A 12,837-nucleotide genomic window follows, 5' to 3' on the forward strand; every position below is an offset into this window, starting at 1 on the left:
AACCTTTTTAAAAAAAAAAAAAAGTAATGAAATGATCCTTATTTTCATTCATAATAAAAATGCAAATTGAAACTATTACTCCTTTGGCAATGATGAAAAAGTTTTATAAGTACTGTTTCAAAGTTTTATTATTTTTTTTTAATATTTTATTTATTTATTTGACAGAGAGAAATTACAAGTACACTGAGAGGCAGGCAGAGAGAGAAGGAAGCAGGCTCCCTGCCGAGCAGAGAGCCCGATGCGGGACTCGATCCCAGGACCCCGAGATCATGACCCGAGCCGAAGGCAGCGGCTCAACCCACTGAGCCACCCAGGCGCCCGCAAAGTTTTATTATTTTTTTTTTAAAGATTTTATTTACTTATTTGACAGACAGAGATCACAAGTAGGCGGAGAGGCAGCAGGGGGGTGGGTGGATGGGGAAGGGAGGAAACAGGCTCCACACTGAGCAGAGAGCCCAATGCCGGGCTTGATCCCAGGATCCTGAGATCATGATCTGAACCGAAGGCAGAGGCTTAACCCACTAAGCCACCCAGGCGCCCATTTGAAAGTTTTATAGAGAAACAGTCATTTCACACATTGTTGGATTTGGGAGTGGGGTGGAGGATATAAATTAGTTAGGTCTCTACAAAGGGCTACTTGGCAGTATCTACCAAAATCAGAAAAGCATGTACTGGGGCACCTCAGTGGCTCAGTCAGTTGAGCATCCAGCTCTTGATTTTGGCTCAGGTCATGATCTCAGGGACATGAGATCAAGTCCCATGTCCCATAGAGCATGCTTAAGATTCTCACTCTCATTCATCCTCTGCCCCTCCCCCACCACTGGCGCCTATACTCTCTCTAAGAAAATAAAGAAAAAGAAAGAAAAAAGAAAAGCATATGTTGGTTTGATCCCATAGTTCAATCTTTAGCAATTTATAGTTGGACATCTATGTAAATAGAAATATACATATGAGGATTATCAACCTAAATGTCCATCAAAAGTGATATAGTTAGGGGTGCCTGGGTAGCTCAGCCAGTTAAGCATCTGCCTTTGGCTCAGGTCATGGTCCCAGTGTCCTGGGATGAAGTCCCACTTTGGGCTCCATGCTCAGCGGGAAGCCTATTTCTCCCTCTCCCACTCCTCTTGCTTGTGTTCCCTCTCTCGCTGTGTCTCTGTCAAATAAATGAATAAAAGCTTAAAAAAAAAAAAGTGAGGGGCGCCTGGGTGGCTCAGTGGGTTAGAGCCTCTGCCTTCGGCTCAGGTCATGATCCCAGGGTCCTGGGATCGAGCCCCGCATCGGGCTCTCTGCTCAGCAGGGAGCCTGCTTCCTCCTCTCTCTCTCTCTCTGCCTGCCTCTCTGCCTACTTGTGATCTCTGTCAAATAAACAAATAAAATCTTTAAAAAAAAAAAAAAAAAAAAAAAAAAAAAAAAAGTGAGGGTGCCTGGGTGGCTCAGTCCTTGGGCATCTCCCCTCAGCTCAGGCCATGATCCCAGGGTCCTAGTTTTGAGGCCCACATGGAGCTCCCTGCTCAGCAGGAGGCCTACTTTCCCCTCTCCCACTCCCCCTGCTTGTGTTTTGTCTCTCACTGGGTCTCTGTCAAATAAATAAATAAAATATATATTTTTAAAAGTGATATAGTTAAATAAATTAGGGTATAACCACAAAACGAAATACACTGGAAAAGAATAAGATTCATGAAAATATTAAGCTGAATAAAAGATGCCTGGCTGGCTCAGTTGTAAGAGAATGTTACTCTTGATCTGGGGGTCATAAAATCAAGCTGCGTGCTGGGTGTAGAGATTACTTAAATAAATAAAACTTTTTAAAAAATTTATAGGGCTGAAGAGTGGGGGAAAAGATTAGGGACTGACTGCTAATGGCAGAGGATTCATTTTAGGGGGGATAAAAATAATCGAAATTAGGGGCGCCTGGGTGGCTCAGTGGGTTAAAGCCTCTGCCTTCAGCTCAGGTCATGATCCCAGGGTCCTGGGATCTAGCCCCGCATGGGGCTTACTGCTCGGCAGGGAGCCTGCTTCCTTCTCTCTCTCTGCCTGCCTTTCTGCCTACTTGAGATCTCTGTCAAATAAATAAATAAAATCTTAAAAAAGAAAGTCTGTTAAAAAAAATAATCGAAATAAGATTATGGTGATGGCTGCACAAGCATGAGTGTACAAAAAAAAGCCACTGAACTGTACATCTGACAATGGTGAATTGTATGATATGTGAATAGCATCTCAATAAAGATGTTTTTAAAAAACGAGGAAGAGGGGTGCCTGGGTGGCTCAGTCATTGAGCGTCTGCCTTCAGCTCAGGTCATGATCCCAGAGCTCTGGGATCGAGCCCTGCATTGGGCTCCTGCTCACTGGGGAGCCTGCTTCTCTCTCTCCCATTCCCCCCTGCTTGTGTTCCTTCTCTTGCTATTTCTCTGTCAAATAAAGAAAATCTTTTAAAAAAATGTAAATCCATAAAACTTTTACAAGAAAGCGTAGGGAAAAAAATCTTCGTAACTTTGGGTCAGGGCAGGAATCTTAGATATAACACCAAAGGCGCAATCCACAAAAGAAAGAAACTGCTTAAGTATGTGATTGGGTGGCTCAGTCCTTACACATCTGCCTTTGGTTCAGGTCATGATCCTAGGGTCCTGGGATCGAGCCCCCATCGGGTTCCCTGCTCAGTGGGAAGCCTGCTTTTCCCTCTCCCACTCCCTCTGCTTGTGCTCCTTCTCTTACTGTCTCTCTCTGTCAAATAAATAAAATCTTAAAGAGAAAATAAAATAATAATAAAATTTTATTTTATTTTCTACCAGAAAAAAGTGGATTTAATCAAAATGCAAACTCCTGCTCTCTCAGTCATAGACTAAGAGAAAATATTTACAAATCACATATCTGACAAACAACTTGTATCCAGGATATATAAAGAACTCTCAAAATTCAACAATAAGAGAAAGACCAATTTAAAAAATGGGCAAAAAATCTGAACAGATCCTTCACCTAAGATAAACAGATGGCAAATAAACACATGAAAAGATACTCAGTATCATTAGTCATCTGGGAAATGCAATTAGGGAAATGAGTACTAAATACTATTAGAATAATTAAAATTTTTAAAAAATCAACCAGTGCTGGAGAGGATGTTGAGCAACTGAAACCGTCATACATTTCTGTGTGAATGTTTAAAATGGTGCAATCTCTGTGGAAAACAGTTTAGCAGGATTTTTTTAATTTTTTAAATTTTTTTAGAGATATTATTTATTTGAGAGAGTGAATGATAGCGCACAAGTTGGGTAGAGGAGGGGAGGTAGAAGCCGACTCCCTGCTTAGCAGCGAGTCTGACTCAGGACTCGATCCAATGACTCCAGGATCATGACCTGAGTTGAAGGCAGCTGCTTAACTGACTGAGCCAGCCAGGCACCCCAGCTTGGCAGTTTCTTACAAAGCTAAATATATACTTATCATATGATCCGGCAATCCCACCCCTAGTTATTTACCCTAAAGAAATGAAAACACGTTCACACAAAAATCGGTACATGAATGTTATAGCAACATTATTAACTGCCAAAAAGTGGAAACAATCCAGATTCCCTTCAACTGATGAGTGGATAAACTAAGAATATATATCCATATAATAGAATACTACTCAGCAGTAGGAAGGAACAATTACTGATCCATGCAACAACATGGGTAATCTCGAGTGCGTATGCTAAGTGAGAGGCAAGACTCAAAAGGCTACTTACTGTATGATTCCATTTATATGAATGACACTCTGTAAAAGGCAAGTCGATATGGGTGGAGAAAACAGGTTAGTGGCTGCCAGTGGCTTAGAGTGCTAGGGCTGGACAACGAAGAACAGCATGAAGCAAACTCTGGGGGTGGTGGAACTGTGAGGTAGCAGTGTTATGGTGCTTATACGACAGTATGCATTTGTCACAACTCACAGAACTGTACTCCCAAAAGAGTGGATTTTTTGGTATGTAAATTAAAAAACAAAACATCACAACCATTCTGAAATGGTCAATGCCTCTACATCCAAATTATTTGTATACTGACAACTTTCATCAAGTACAATTGTGGATGATGCTGACCAAGCACAATGGAATGAAGTGACTGTAAATAACCTGAATTCCATTACATAATATACCTTGGTTGCCTTTGGGCTCCTCAAATTTCTAATTTTCACTTACTTGGAATGCCAAGAAATAGAAAGCACTGCTGTGTCAAAACGGGCATTTTCTGTGAGACAGTTTGGGAGAACAATTATAAGAGTAAACCCTTATTAGCACCTACTATGTAGAAATCACATGCCAGGAGTTACAAAATAAGTCCATGCCCCAGTGATTTACAGTAAAAGTTATTTAGTAATTTTATCAAAACAAGATTGTATGGCTGGAGTTCAATTAAATACCAAGCCTATCCTTCCTCCCCCTTACCAGTTACATTTAAACTCCTGTTGATAGGCTTAGGGTAACAGCTCCTAACTGCTTTTCCCTTTTCAGCTTGAACCTCAAACAGAAATCCAGTTGCAACCCTACTACTGTACTAAGAGTATCCGATTTTCAGGTTAGGATATGGGGGGATACCTTGTAGTAGTTATAAGACCATGGTGTTTTTTAGACATTTGTTTCATTAACAGATTTTTTTTCCCCTAAAGATTTTCTTTCTGGGGCACCTGGGTGGCTCCGTCGTTAAACCTCTGCCTTCGGCTCAGGTCATGATCCCAAGGTTCTGGGTTCTAGCCCCACATCGGGCTCCCTGCTTGGCAGGAAACCTGCTTCTCCCTCTCCCACTCTCCCTGCTTGTGTTCCCTCTCTTGCTGTGTTTCTCTCTGTCAAATAAATAAATAAAATCTAAAAAAAAAAAAAAAAAAAAAGATTTTCTAAGTATACTCTACACCCTATGTTGGGGGCTTGAACTTACAAACCCGAGATCAAGAGTTGCATGCTCTTCCGACTGAGCCAGCCAAGCACCCCACAGATCCACCCACCAAGATTTTTTTTTTTTAAGATTTTATTTATTTGACAGAAATAGAGATCACAAGTAGGCAGAGAGGTAGACAGAGAGAGAGAGAGAAGAGGAAGCAGGCTCCCTACTGAGCAGAGAGCCTGATGTGGGGCTCGATCCCAATCCTGGGATCATCACCTAAGCTGAAGGCAGAGGCTTAACCCACTGAGCCATCCAGGTACCCCAAGATTTTTTTTTTATTAGGGGAACAGAATAGGGGAGTAAAAGACCAGATTGTCTCTAAAACCCTTTTATTTCTGAAACGTTTAGGAATTATTTAAAATACTGGAGTGAAGGGGACTGCCAGACTAATGACATAAATGCCCTATCACTACGGTACATGACTTCACCTAATGACTGGGTTTTGTACCTGTTTCTCTTCTCACTAGCTTCTACATGTATCTAAATGAATTCATATTTCCCAGCCTAAAAAACCAGAATCATTAATTGCATCCTACATAGAAGACCCGAGAACAATAGAAACATGGGATTTTTTCCCCACTAGTTTTTTTTGCCTAGTTTGGTGCTATTTAGGTGGTTTTGACTTAATAGAAAGGCAGTACAATGCAGTGGTTGAAGGCATGGACTCTGGCGGCAGTGTCTGAGTTCAAGCACCAACTCTGCCACTTAATAATAGCTTAAGTCCCGGAGCAAGTTATCTAATCTCTTTATGCCTCAATTTCCTCACCTGAAAAATTGAGTTAATCATATAGTGTATCTCATGGGACTGTTGTGATAATACACTGAGTTTATGAATCTAAAGCACTCAGAAGAGTGCCTGGTACATGGAAAGTACAAATAAATGTTTGCTAAAATTATATAATATATATGCCTCCTCTTCTAAATCTTAGTTACAAAAACCACTGTATTAAAACTAAAAGGCTGGGCACCTGGGTGTCTCAGTCGTCAGGCGTCTGCCTTCCGGTCAGATCATGATCCTAGGGTCCTGGGATTGAGGCCCACATTGGGCTCCCTGCTTGGCAGGAAGCCTGCTTCTCCCTTTCCCACTCCCCCTGCTTGTGTTCCCTCTCTCTCTCTGTCAAATAAACAAATAAAATGTTTAAAAAAATAAAAAATAAAACTAAAAGGTTTTCCCATTGTGGTATGTGGGGTGCCATCCTATAACCATTTTTATGACTACAGACCTTAACAAATTAAAACATGGGGGCGCCTGGCTGGCTCAGTGGGTTAAAGCTTCTGCCTTTGGCTCAGGTCATGGGCTCTCTGCTCCGCAGGGAGCCTGCTTCCTCCCCTCTCCCTCCGCCTGCTTCTCTGCCTACTTGTGATCTGTTTGTCAAATAAATAAATAAAGTCTCTTAAAAAAAAAAAAGAACAGGATCAGACAGATTTTAAAGTCCTTTTCAGCTCTAAGAATTAGTGTAAGATTTTAGATTAAGTCCATATGTACTGATTTCAGTTTGTCTTCTGCATCCAGCACACCTGTTTTACACTAGACTCTAACCACTGCTGGTATATTGTCTCCAAAGTATTTGGGGGCTTTCCATGAAGACTGCAGATCAAAAGTAATATGTTCTATTTTCGTATCTGCTCTAACACAATGATTTTCTGATCAGGTACTTTGAAATACTATTATAACTCAATGCTAGAGCCACAAATGAGTGAAATAAATACATTTTGCAAATGTAGACAAGGATATTAACTCAGAACTAAGTTATCATTAATTAAACCATCAGGTACTTTGAAATGGTGGCATGGGCATGCTTTATTTCATAATTTGGTGTAAGTTTTGATCACTTGCAAACAGTAGAGGCACTTTCAAACAGTATAAGCTGACCCTTTGGGAAAAAATAATAGTTTCAACTAGTTGGCCCAATTTCCCTGATTTAGTTTAGGTTAAAATTAATTTAAAGTCAGTACTATTTAGGTTCTTGTTCGTCAAGTTGGTCTTTCTTGGCCTCCTAAATTTAAAATTAAATATATCCTAGTCCATTGTGAGAAAAAGTTCGATTCAGGTCCCATTTTCCTATCTTAAATATCTATTCTTATTTAAAACATAGAAAAAACAGGGCGCCTGTGCGGCTCAGTCATTAAGCCTCTGCCTTGGGCTCTGGTCATGACCCCAGCGTCCTGGGATTGAGCCCCACACTGGGCTCTATGCTGGGCAGGAGGCCTGCTTCTCCCTCTCCCCCTCACCCTGCTTGTGTTCCCTCTCTTGCTGTGTCTCTATGTCAAATAAATAAATAAAATCTTAAAAAAAAATAAAAAACCACCAAAATTTAGTTCTCCTCAAATATTATACTATATAAGTATCCTAACAAGTTACAGTACTTCACATAAAGAGAAGTCTTAAGGGAGAGGGAGGTGCTTTCATTCAATGATATGTTTTGTGTGTTATTTCTATTTTGTTGATGTGCAAACTGATACATGAAGAAGAATTCACTTAGAAAAGTAGAACAGGGGCACCTGGGTGGCTCAGTGGGTTAAAGCCTTTGCCTTCGGCTCAGGTCATGATCCCAGGGTCCTGGGATCGAGCCCGTGTCAGGCTCTCTGCTCAGCAGGGAGCTTGCTTCCTCATCTCTCTCTGCCTGCCTCTCTGCCTACTTGTGATCTCTGTCTGTCAAATAAATAAAATCTTAAAAAAAAAAAAAAAAAGAAAGAAAAGTAGAACAAAGTTAGTCAAACACATAACATGGGTTTAGTACCATGTTTTCAGGCAAGGTACTTAATCTCTGAACCAATTCTGAACCAATTTCAATATCTAACTTATGGGGCTGTAAGTGATAATTAAATGATTTAATATTTGAAAGTGCTTATGATAGTGCCTGATTAGTCTTTTCAGGAAAAGATATTATTGAAAGGAAGTGACTCGTCCAAGTATCTTTGACATTTTTTTTGAAAAGCAGCCATCTGGGGTGCAGGGATGGGTGGGGAGGGGGACTCAGTTGGTTAAAGCACCTGCCTTTGGCTCAGGTCATGATCCCAGGGTGCTGGGATGGAGCTGAAGTCAGGCTCCCTGCTCAGCGGGCAGCCTGTTTCTCCTGCTCCCTCTGCTGCTTCCCCTGCTTGTACTCGCTGTCTCTCTCAAATAAGAAATCTTAAAAAAATAATAAATAGAAAATAAAATAAAAGCAGCCATCTCCAGTAAAAGCCTATAATAAAAATACAGGATACAACTTATTTATCTGCAACTTTCAAAACTGCTTCCTAAATTTGGGGGGTGGGGGGGAGATGGGGCTTGGTTTAAAGGTTCCCTACCTGGTTAAGTGTCATTCAATGTATTGATGTCAATACAGTAAAAAGCCTCAAAATAAAGTACTACATTTGGGAAAAAATTTCCTTCTTGAGTTTGAGGTTAAAGCAAAGATTCTAGAAGCATGTTTTCAAGGCTACTTGCCAAGTATCTCCTATTTGCTAGACACAGCAGGGTACTATATCAAAATTATGATCTAATCAATCATTACCTCACTGTGATCCTATAGCCTCTTTGGACCTTAGCCCCTTTGCATATAAAACAGGAGTTTAAAAAAGATTATCTTTTTGGGCCATCCTGTCCTCCTATCTCCAACATTCTTTGATTTGAGATGCAGAGATCTGTGCTCAATAAGGTTGAATGGAATGGTATTTAAAGCACTTATCAAGTATATAACTGGGTTCAAACGGCTTCGACTTCACATCAGAGCTTCGAAAGAATGAAGCAGAAAACGAAGATGCTTGCATGGGGCTTTCCTAGATAAAGTATCTGACACAAGAAAAGCCTGCCCAAAGCCAAGCAGGCAGCGCGAAGGAAGGGTCTTCTTCCCCGGAATACATCCTTTACCACTCTGGACTCAGAGTGTGTGAGAAAAAAAAAAAAAAAAAAACACTAGATCTTTTCCAAACTCTCTCCCTTTCCCTTGGAGTGTGATCTCGCAGCCATGGCCCCTTACACTCTCCGCTTTGGTGAGCTCGGGTCCTCACAGCCCTGTTCCCTCAGGTACTTCGGAGTCTCCAAGCCCCGATCCCGTCCCCACAGAAGCCCGTCTTCATTGCCCGCTGCTGTTCCTTCCAAACCCAAGTGTTCTCTGAGTGCTCCTGCCCCTCAGGAACCTAAGTCTTCGCTACCCTTTTTCTGACTCCTTAGGAGCCTGGATCTTCACTGTCCCGCTTCTGTCTCTCAGGAGCCCAAGTCCTCACAGCTCCGTTTTTACCTTTCGGAAGCCCGTGTCTTCACGCCCCTTTCCTCTCCGACCCTCTCCTCTTAGGAGCACGGGTCTTCACAATCCTGTCCCTCTCACACCGCTTTTCCCTCAGGTGCCGGAGAACTCACATCCGTCCCCGTTCCCTAAGTCCCGTCTACAGCCCGGGTCCCCACAGCCGCGTCTTCTCCGAGCCCCGTTCCCCTCAGTCCCGTCCCAACAGCCTGATTCCTCGCACAACCCGGTCTCCTCCACAACCTAGTTCTTCAAACACTGACCCACTGTGGGTCTGGGTCCTGACTCCCTCCTCCCGCTCTTCTTCCTCAACTGCCAGGGCCCAAGACTCACAGGCAGCAGCGTCTATCTCCCCATGATATGCGGAGACTGCCCCAGTGAAGCGTTCGTCTCAGCAGCCGGTCCGACTGCTCGGCCCTCCCCGAGTACTTCCGGCACCGCTCCCCGCCTCCAACCCGGAAACGCGCGGCTCTTCCGGCCGGCGGGCGCGCGCCTGGCTTGCGCAGGCGCAGACTGGCTTCTGACACGTGGTCAGGCTGCAGGCTGTTGCTCAGCTCCGGCCGTTGTGTTTTTTCTTGCTTGGGGTTGACTGGCAGCGTGGGCGAGCCGTTCGCCTTCTACCCAGGTGTTACGAGCTTTGCCCTTGTTTCCGTCTCCGCTTGTCATATATATCGCTAGCACTACCGGTAATTGACGCCCTCGGACGGTTTAGAGGTCGCCATTTTTAGTTGGTGCCTTTATCTTGATAACGGAATGGAGAAACCCACCTGGGACCGCAGCACCCAGTAGGTAATTCTGTTGAACTCTATCAAGGGAGTTGGCAACACGAGAACCTGGAGACAAGAGAGACCATTTGTACCTGTGGATTGGCAACTAGTAGTATTAGTTGAGCGTTTACTATCATCCAGGAATTTTGCTAAGCCCCTGAACTCCGATATATCATTTAATCTTTTAAAGAAAAACTGGTGAGAGATGAAGTAAGGTTTTAGCTAATAAGTGCAGTCTCAATTGGACTCAGAAGTCTTAATTGTAAAGACTAATAGTATCGTGTATGTAACTATTAAACTGATGGTTTTTGTTTTTCCATCAGATGCTTTGAGATAACTTTTTTACCCTATGCTAGGTGATAGGCATGTAAGAACCAGTCCTGAACAATGTGGCAGGAATGTCCAAAGGCTTGTGACAGCCCAAAGTGAGCCGTAGTAACTGCCCGTAGGGATCAGGAAGAGGTGTCTCCCACCATTTTTGTTTGTTTTTTAAATTAATTTTTTTAGTAATCTGTACATCCGACATGGGGCTCAAACCCAACTCTGAGATCAAGAGCCGTGTGCTCTTTGACTAAGCCAGCCAGGGGTCCCAGTGCCCTCCTAGTCTTTGTATCTTAACAGCCCTCCTCCCAGTCACCATCTACACTGCGGCCAGATTCGGATTCTTAGATTCAAGGGCCCTTCACCATTAGGCTTTGAGCAGCTTTAGCTTAATATCCCTGATACTGCTCACTTCATTTTCCTAAGGATCTGGCACACCACCCTTTCCCGTGCCCCCCCCCCCATTCCTCTTTTTAAGACCAGTTTAAATATACATCCATTTATTTAACAGAGTGCTCCTTGTGTGAGAAGCCTTTTGCTAGGTGCTGCGTATGTAATAGTAGATAACCACAGACAATAAATATCCTTATCCTTTACCATCTGGAGTGGGAAAACAGACCACCAGAAAGTACACAAAAATGTAGGAAGAGAAAATGCCAAAATAAAATACATACATAAGTACATACCAGATTTATTTAGCTGGGTGATGGAGGGCCCGGAGCTAGGAAAGCTTATTCAAGGTCCAAAATGACCAGGACGGCCCAGGTGGCTGAACTTAATAGGTGGGGAGAGTGGCAGGTAAAGAGTTTGGAGAGGCAGACAGAGGACAGCTCAGGCTGGACCTTGTAGGCTATGGTGAGGATATGGGGTTTATTTATTGCACAATGGAAAGACATCGGAGTGCTGAATAGAGGAGTGAAATAATTTGTTTTGAAGAGATGAGTGGTGGATTATAGGAGGAGCCCCCAAGAACAGCTGACAGTACCCCCATCTAGGCCTTCCTCCAGTTTATACTACAAGTCTGCATCCTGTTACAGTGTAAGAGCTATTTATGTGAATCCCTTCTCTTGCAGCTTCTACTTTGTAGAGTTCAGGTACTTCTGTGTATCATTAAAATACATTAAGGAAAGTAAAATGCCTGAAAGTCTGTATTTTTTGTTTCAAAAAATAATCTGTGTATATGTACATAGGAAACAGTCTGGTAACAGAAACACTAAGCTGTTAATAGGAGTTGGGGGAAAACATTCTCACATTTTTGTACTTACTCGGTTTTTTAAAAATTAGCACATGTTTTTATATTAAAAATGAAGTATATATGAGCAAATCTATTTTTATGGCATTTTGAAAAAGGCAAAACTACAGGGCCAGAGAAGAGCACTGACTACTAGGATTGGGGCTAGGGAGAACGGTTGACTAGAAAAGGAGACGAAGTTTTGGGGGTGATAGAAATGTTTGATACTTGACTGATTGTGGTAGCAGAATACGTGTCTATATGAGTTTGTTGAACGATGCGATAAAAAAGGTGAACTTAGTATGTGTAAATTACATATCAACAAACCTGACTTTTTTTTTTTTTTTAAAGATTTTATTTATTTATTTGACAGCGAGATAGAGACAGCGAGAACAGGAACATGAGCGGCGGGGTAGGGGGGAGTGGGAGAGGGAAATCAAGGCCTCGTGGGCTCCATTCCAGGACCCCGGGATCATGAGCCCAAGGCAGATGCTTAACGAATGAGCCATCCAGGTACCCCAAACCTGACTTCAAAAAATGAAATGTAGGGGGGTGCCTGATTGGCTTAGTCAGGAGAGCATGTGACTTTTGATCTCAGGATTGTGAGTTCCAGCCACACATAAGGTGTAGTGATTACTTAAAATACATATTTTTTTTACTTAAAATCTTTTTAAAAATTATAGAGAAAATGCAGAAAGCAAGGAAGTTAAAATTCTCAGTTACACAAAATAAAATTTCACAATAATAAAATAGCCTATTATGCTTTTTTTCTCAAAAGATTCTATTTATTCATTTGACAGAGAGACCACAAGTAGGCAGAGAGGCAGGCAGAGAGAGAGGGGGAAGAAGGCTTCCCACTGAGCAGAGAGCCCAATGCAGGTGAGATCACTAACTGAGCAGAAGGCAGAGGCTTAACCCACTGAGCCACCCAGGTGCCCCTGCTTTTTAAAATAATTACAGTATTACAGGCAAGTCTGATGTCTTGTATGTCATGGTCCCCATCCTTCCTTCCTTCCCAGAGAGAGGTAGTCACTGATGTGTGTTCTGGCAAATCCTTTTCTAAAAGTTAATAAAGTGGCATTAGAAAATATATAGCACTGGGTTTTATGTGCACACGTGTACTTTATTACTTTAATGTTACTTTAATGTTAACCTTCACTCAGTTTTTTTTAATCTGTTGATAAAGATTTATTTGACCAATCCAAATTTCGTATTGCTTTTTTTTTTCACGTTAATGGTCGTCATGCTGTACTTTATTCTGCAATTCTTATCACTCAGTGCTTTTTGGTGTTTAATTCAATCTTTGGCAGCGCAGCAGATGGCATTCATTCCACTTTATGAACACACTACGTTCTGCTAATCCGTTAGCAGATTAGGTTGCCCCCAG

At 42.3% G+C, this 12,837-nt stretch overlaps 1 protein-coding gene across 2 annotated transcripts in view; it reads right to left on the reverse strand.

The window, feature by feature from the left end:
• Nucleotides 1-9,601, reverse strand: part of TAF12 (TATA-box binding protein associated factor 12) — a 37,403-nt gene extending 27,802 nt beyond the window's left edge. Inside the window, exon 1 of one of the 2 annotated variants that reach the window (XM_059136755.1) lies at nt 9,465-9,601. The gene's annotated coding sequence lies outside the window, so the exon portion shown is untranslated. The remainder of the gene's footprint in view (nt 1-9,464) is intronic. The other variant, XM_059136756.1, reaches the window with a different exon arrangement.
• Nucleotides 9,602-12,837: the final 3,236 nt, after the last annotated feature.

Source organism: Mustela lutreola, chromosome 10 (genome assembly GCF_030435805.1).
Source record: "Mustela lutreola isolate mMusLut2 chromosome 10, mMusLut2.pri, whole genome shotgun sequence".
NCBI classification, from domain to species: Eukaryota; Metazoa; Chordata; class Mammalia; order Carnivora; family Mustelidae; genus Mustela; species Mustela lutreola.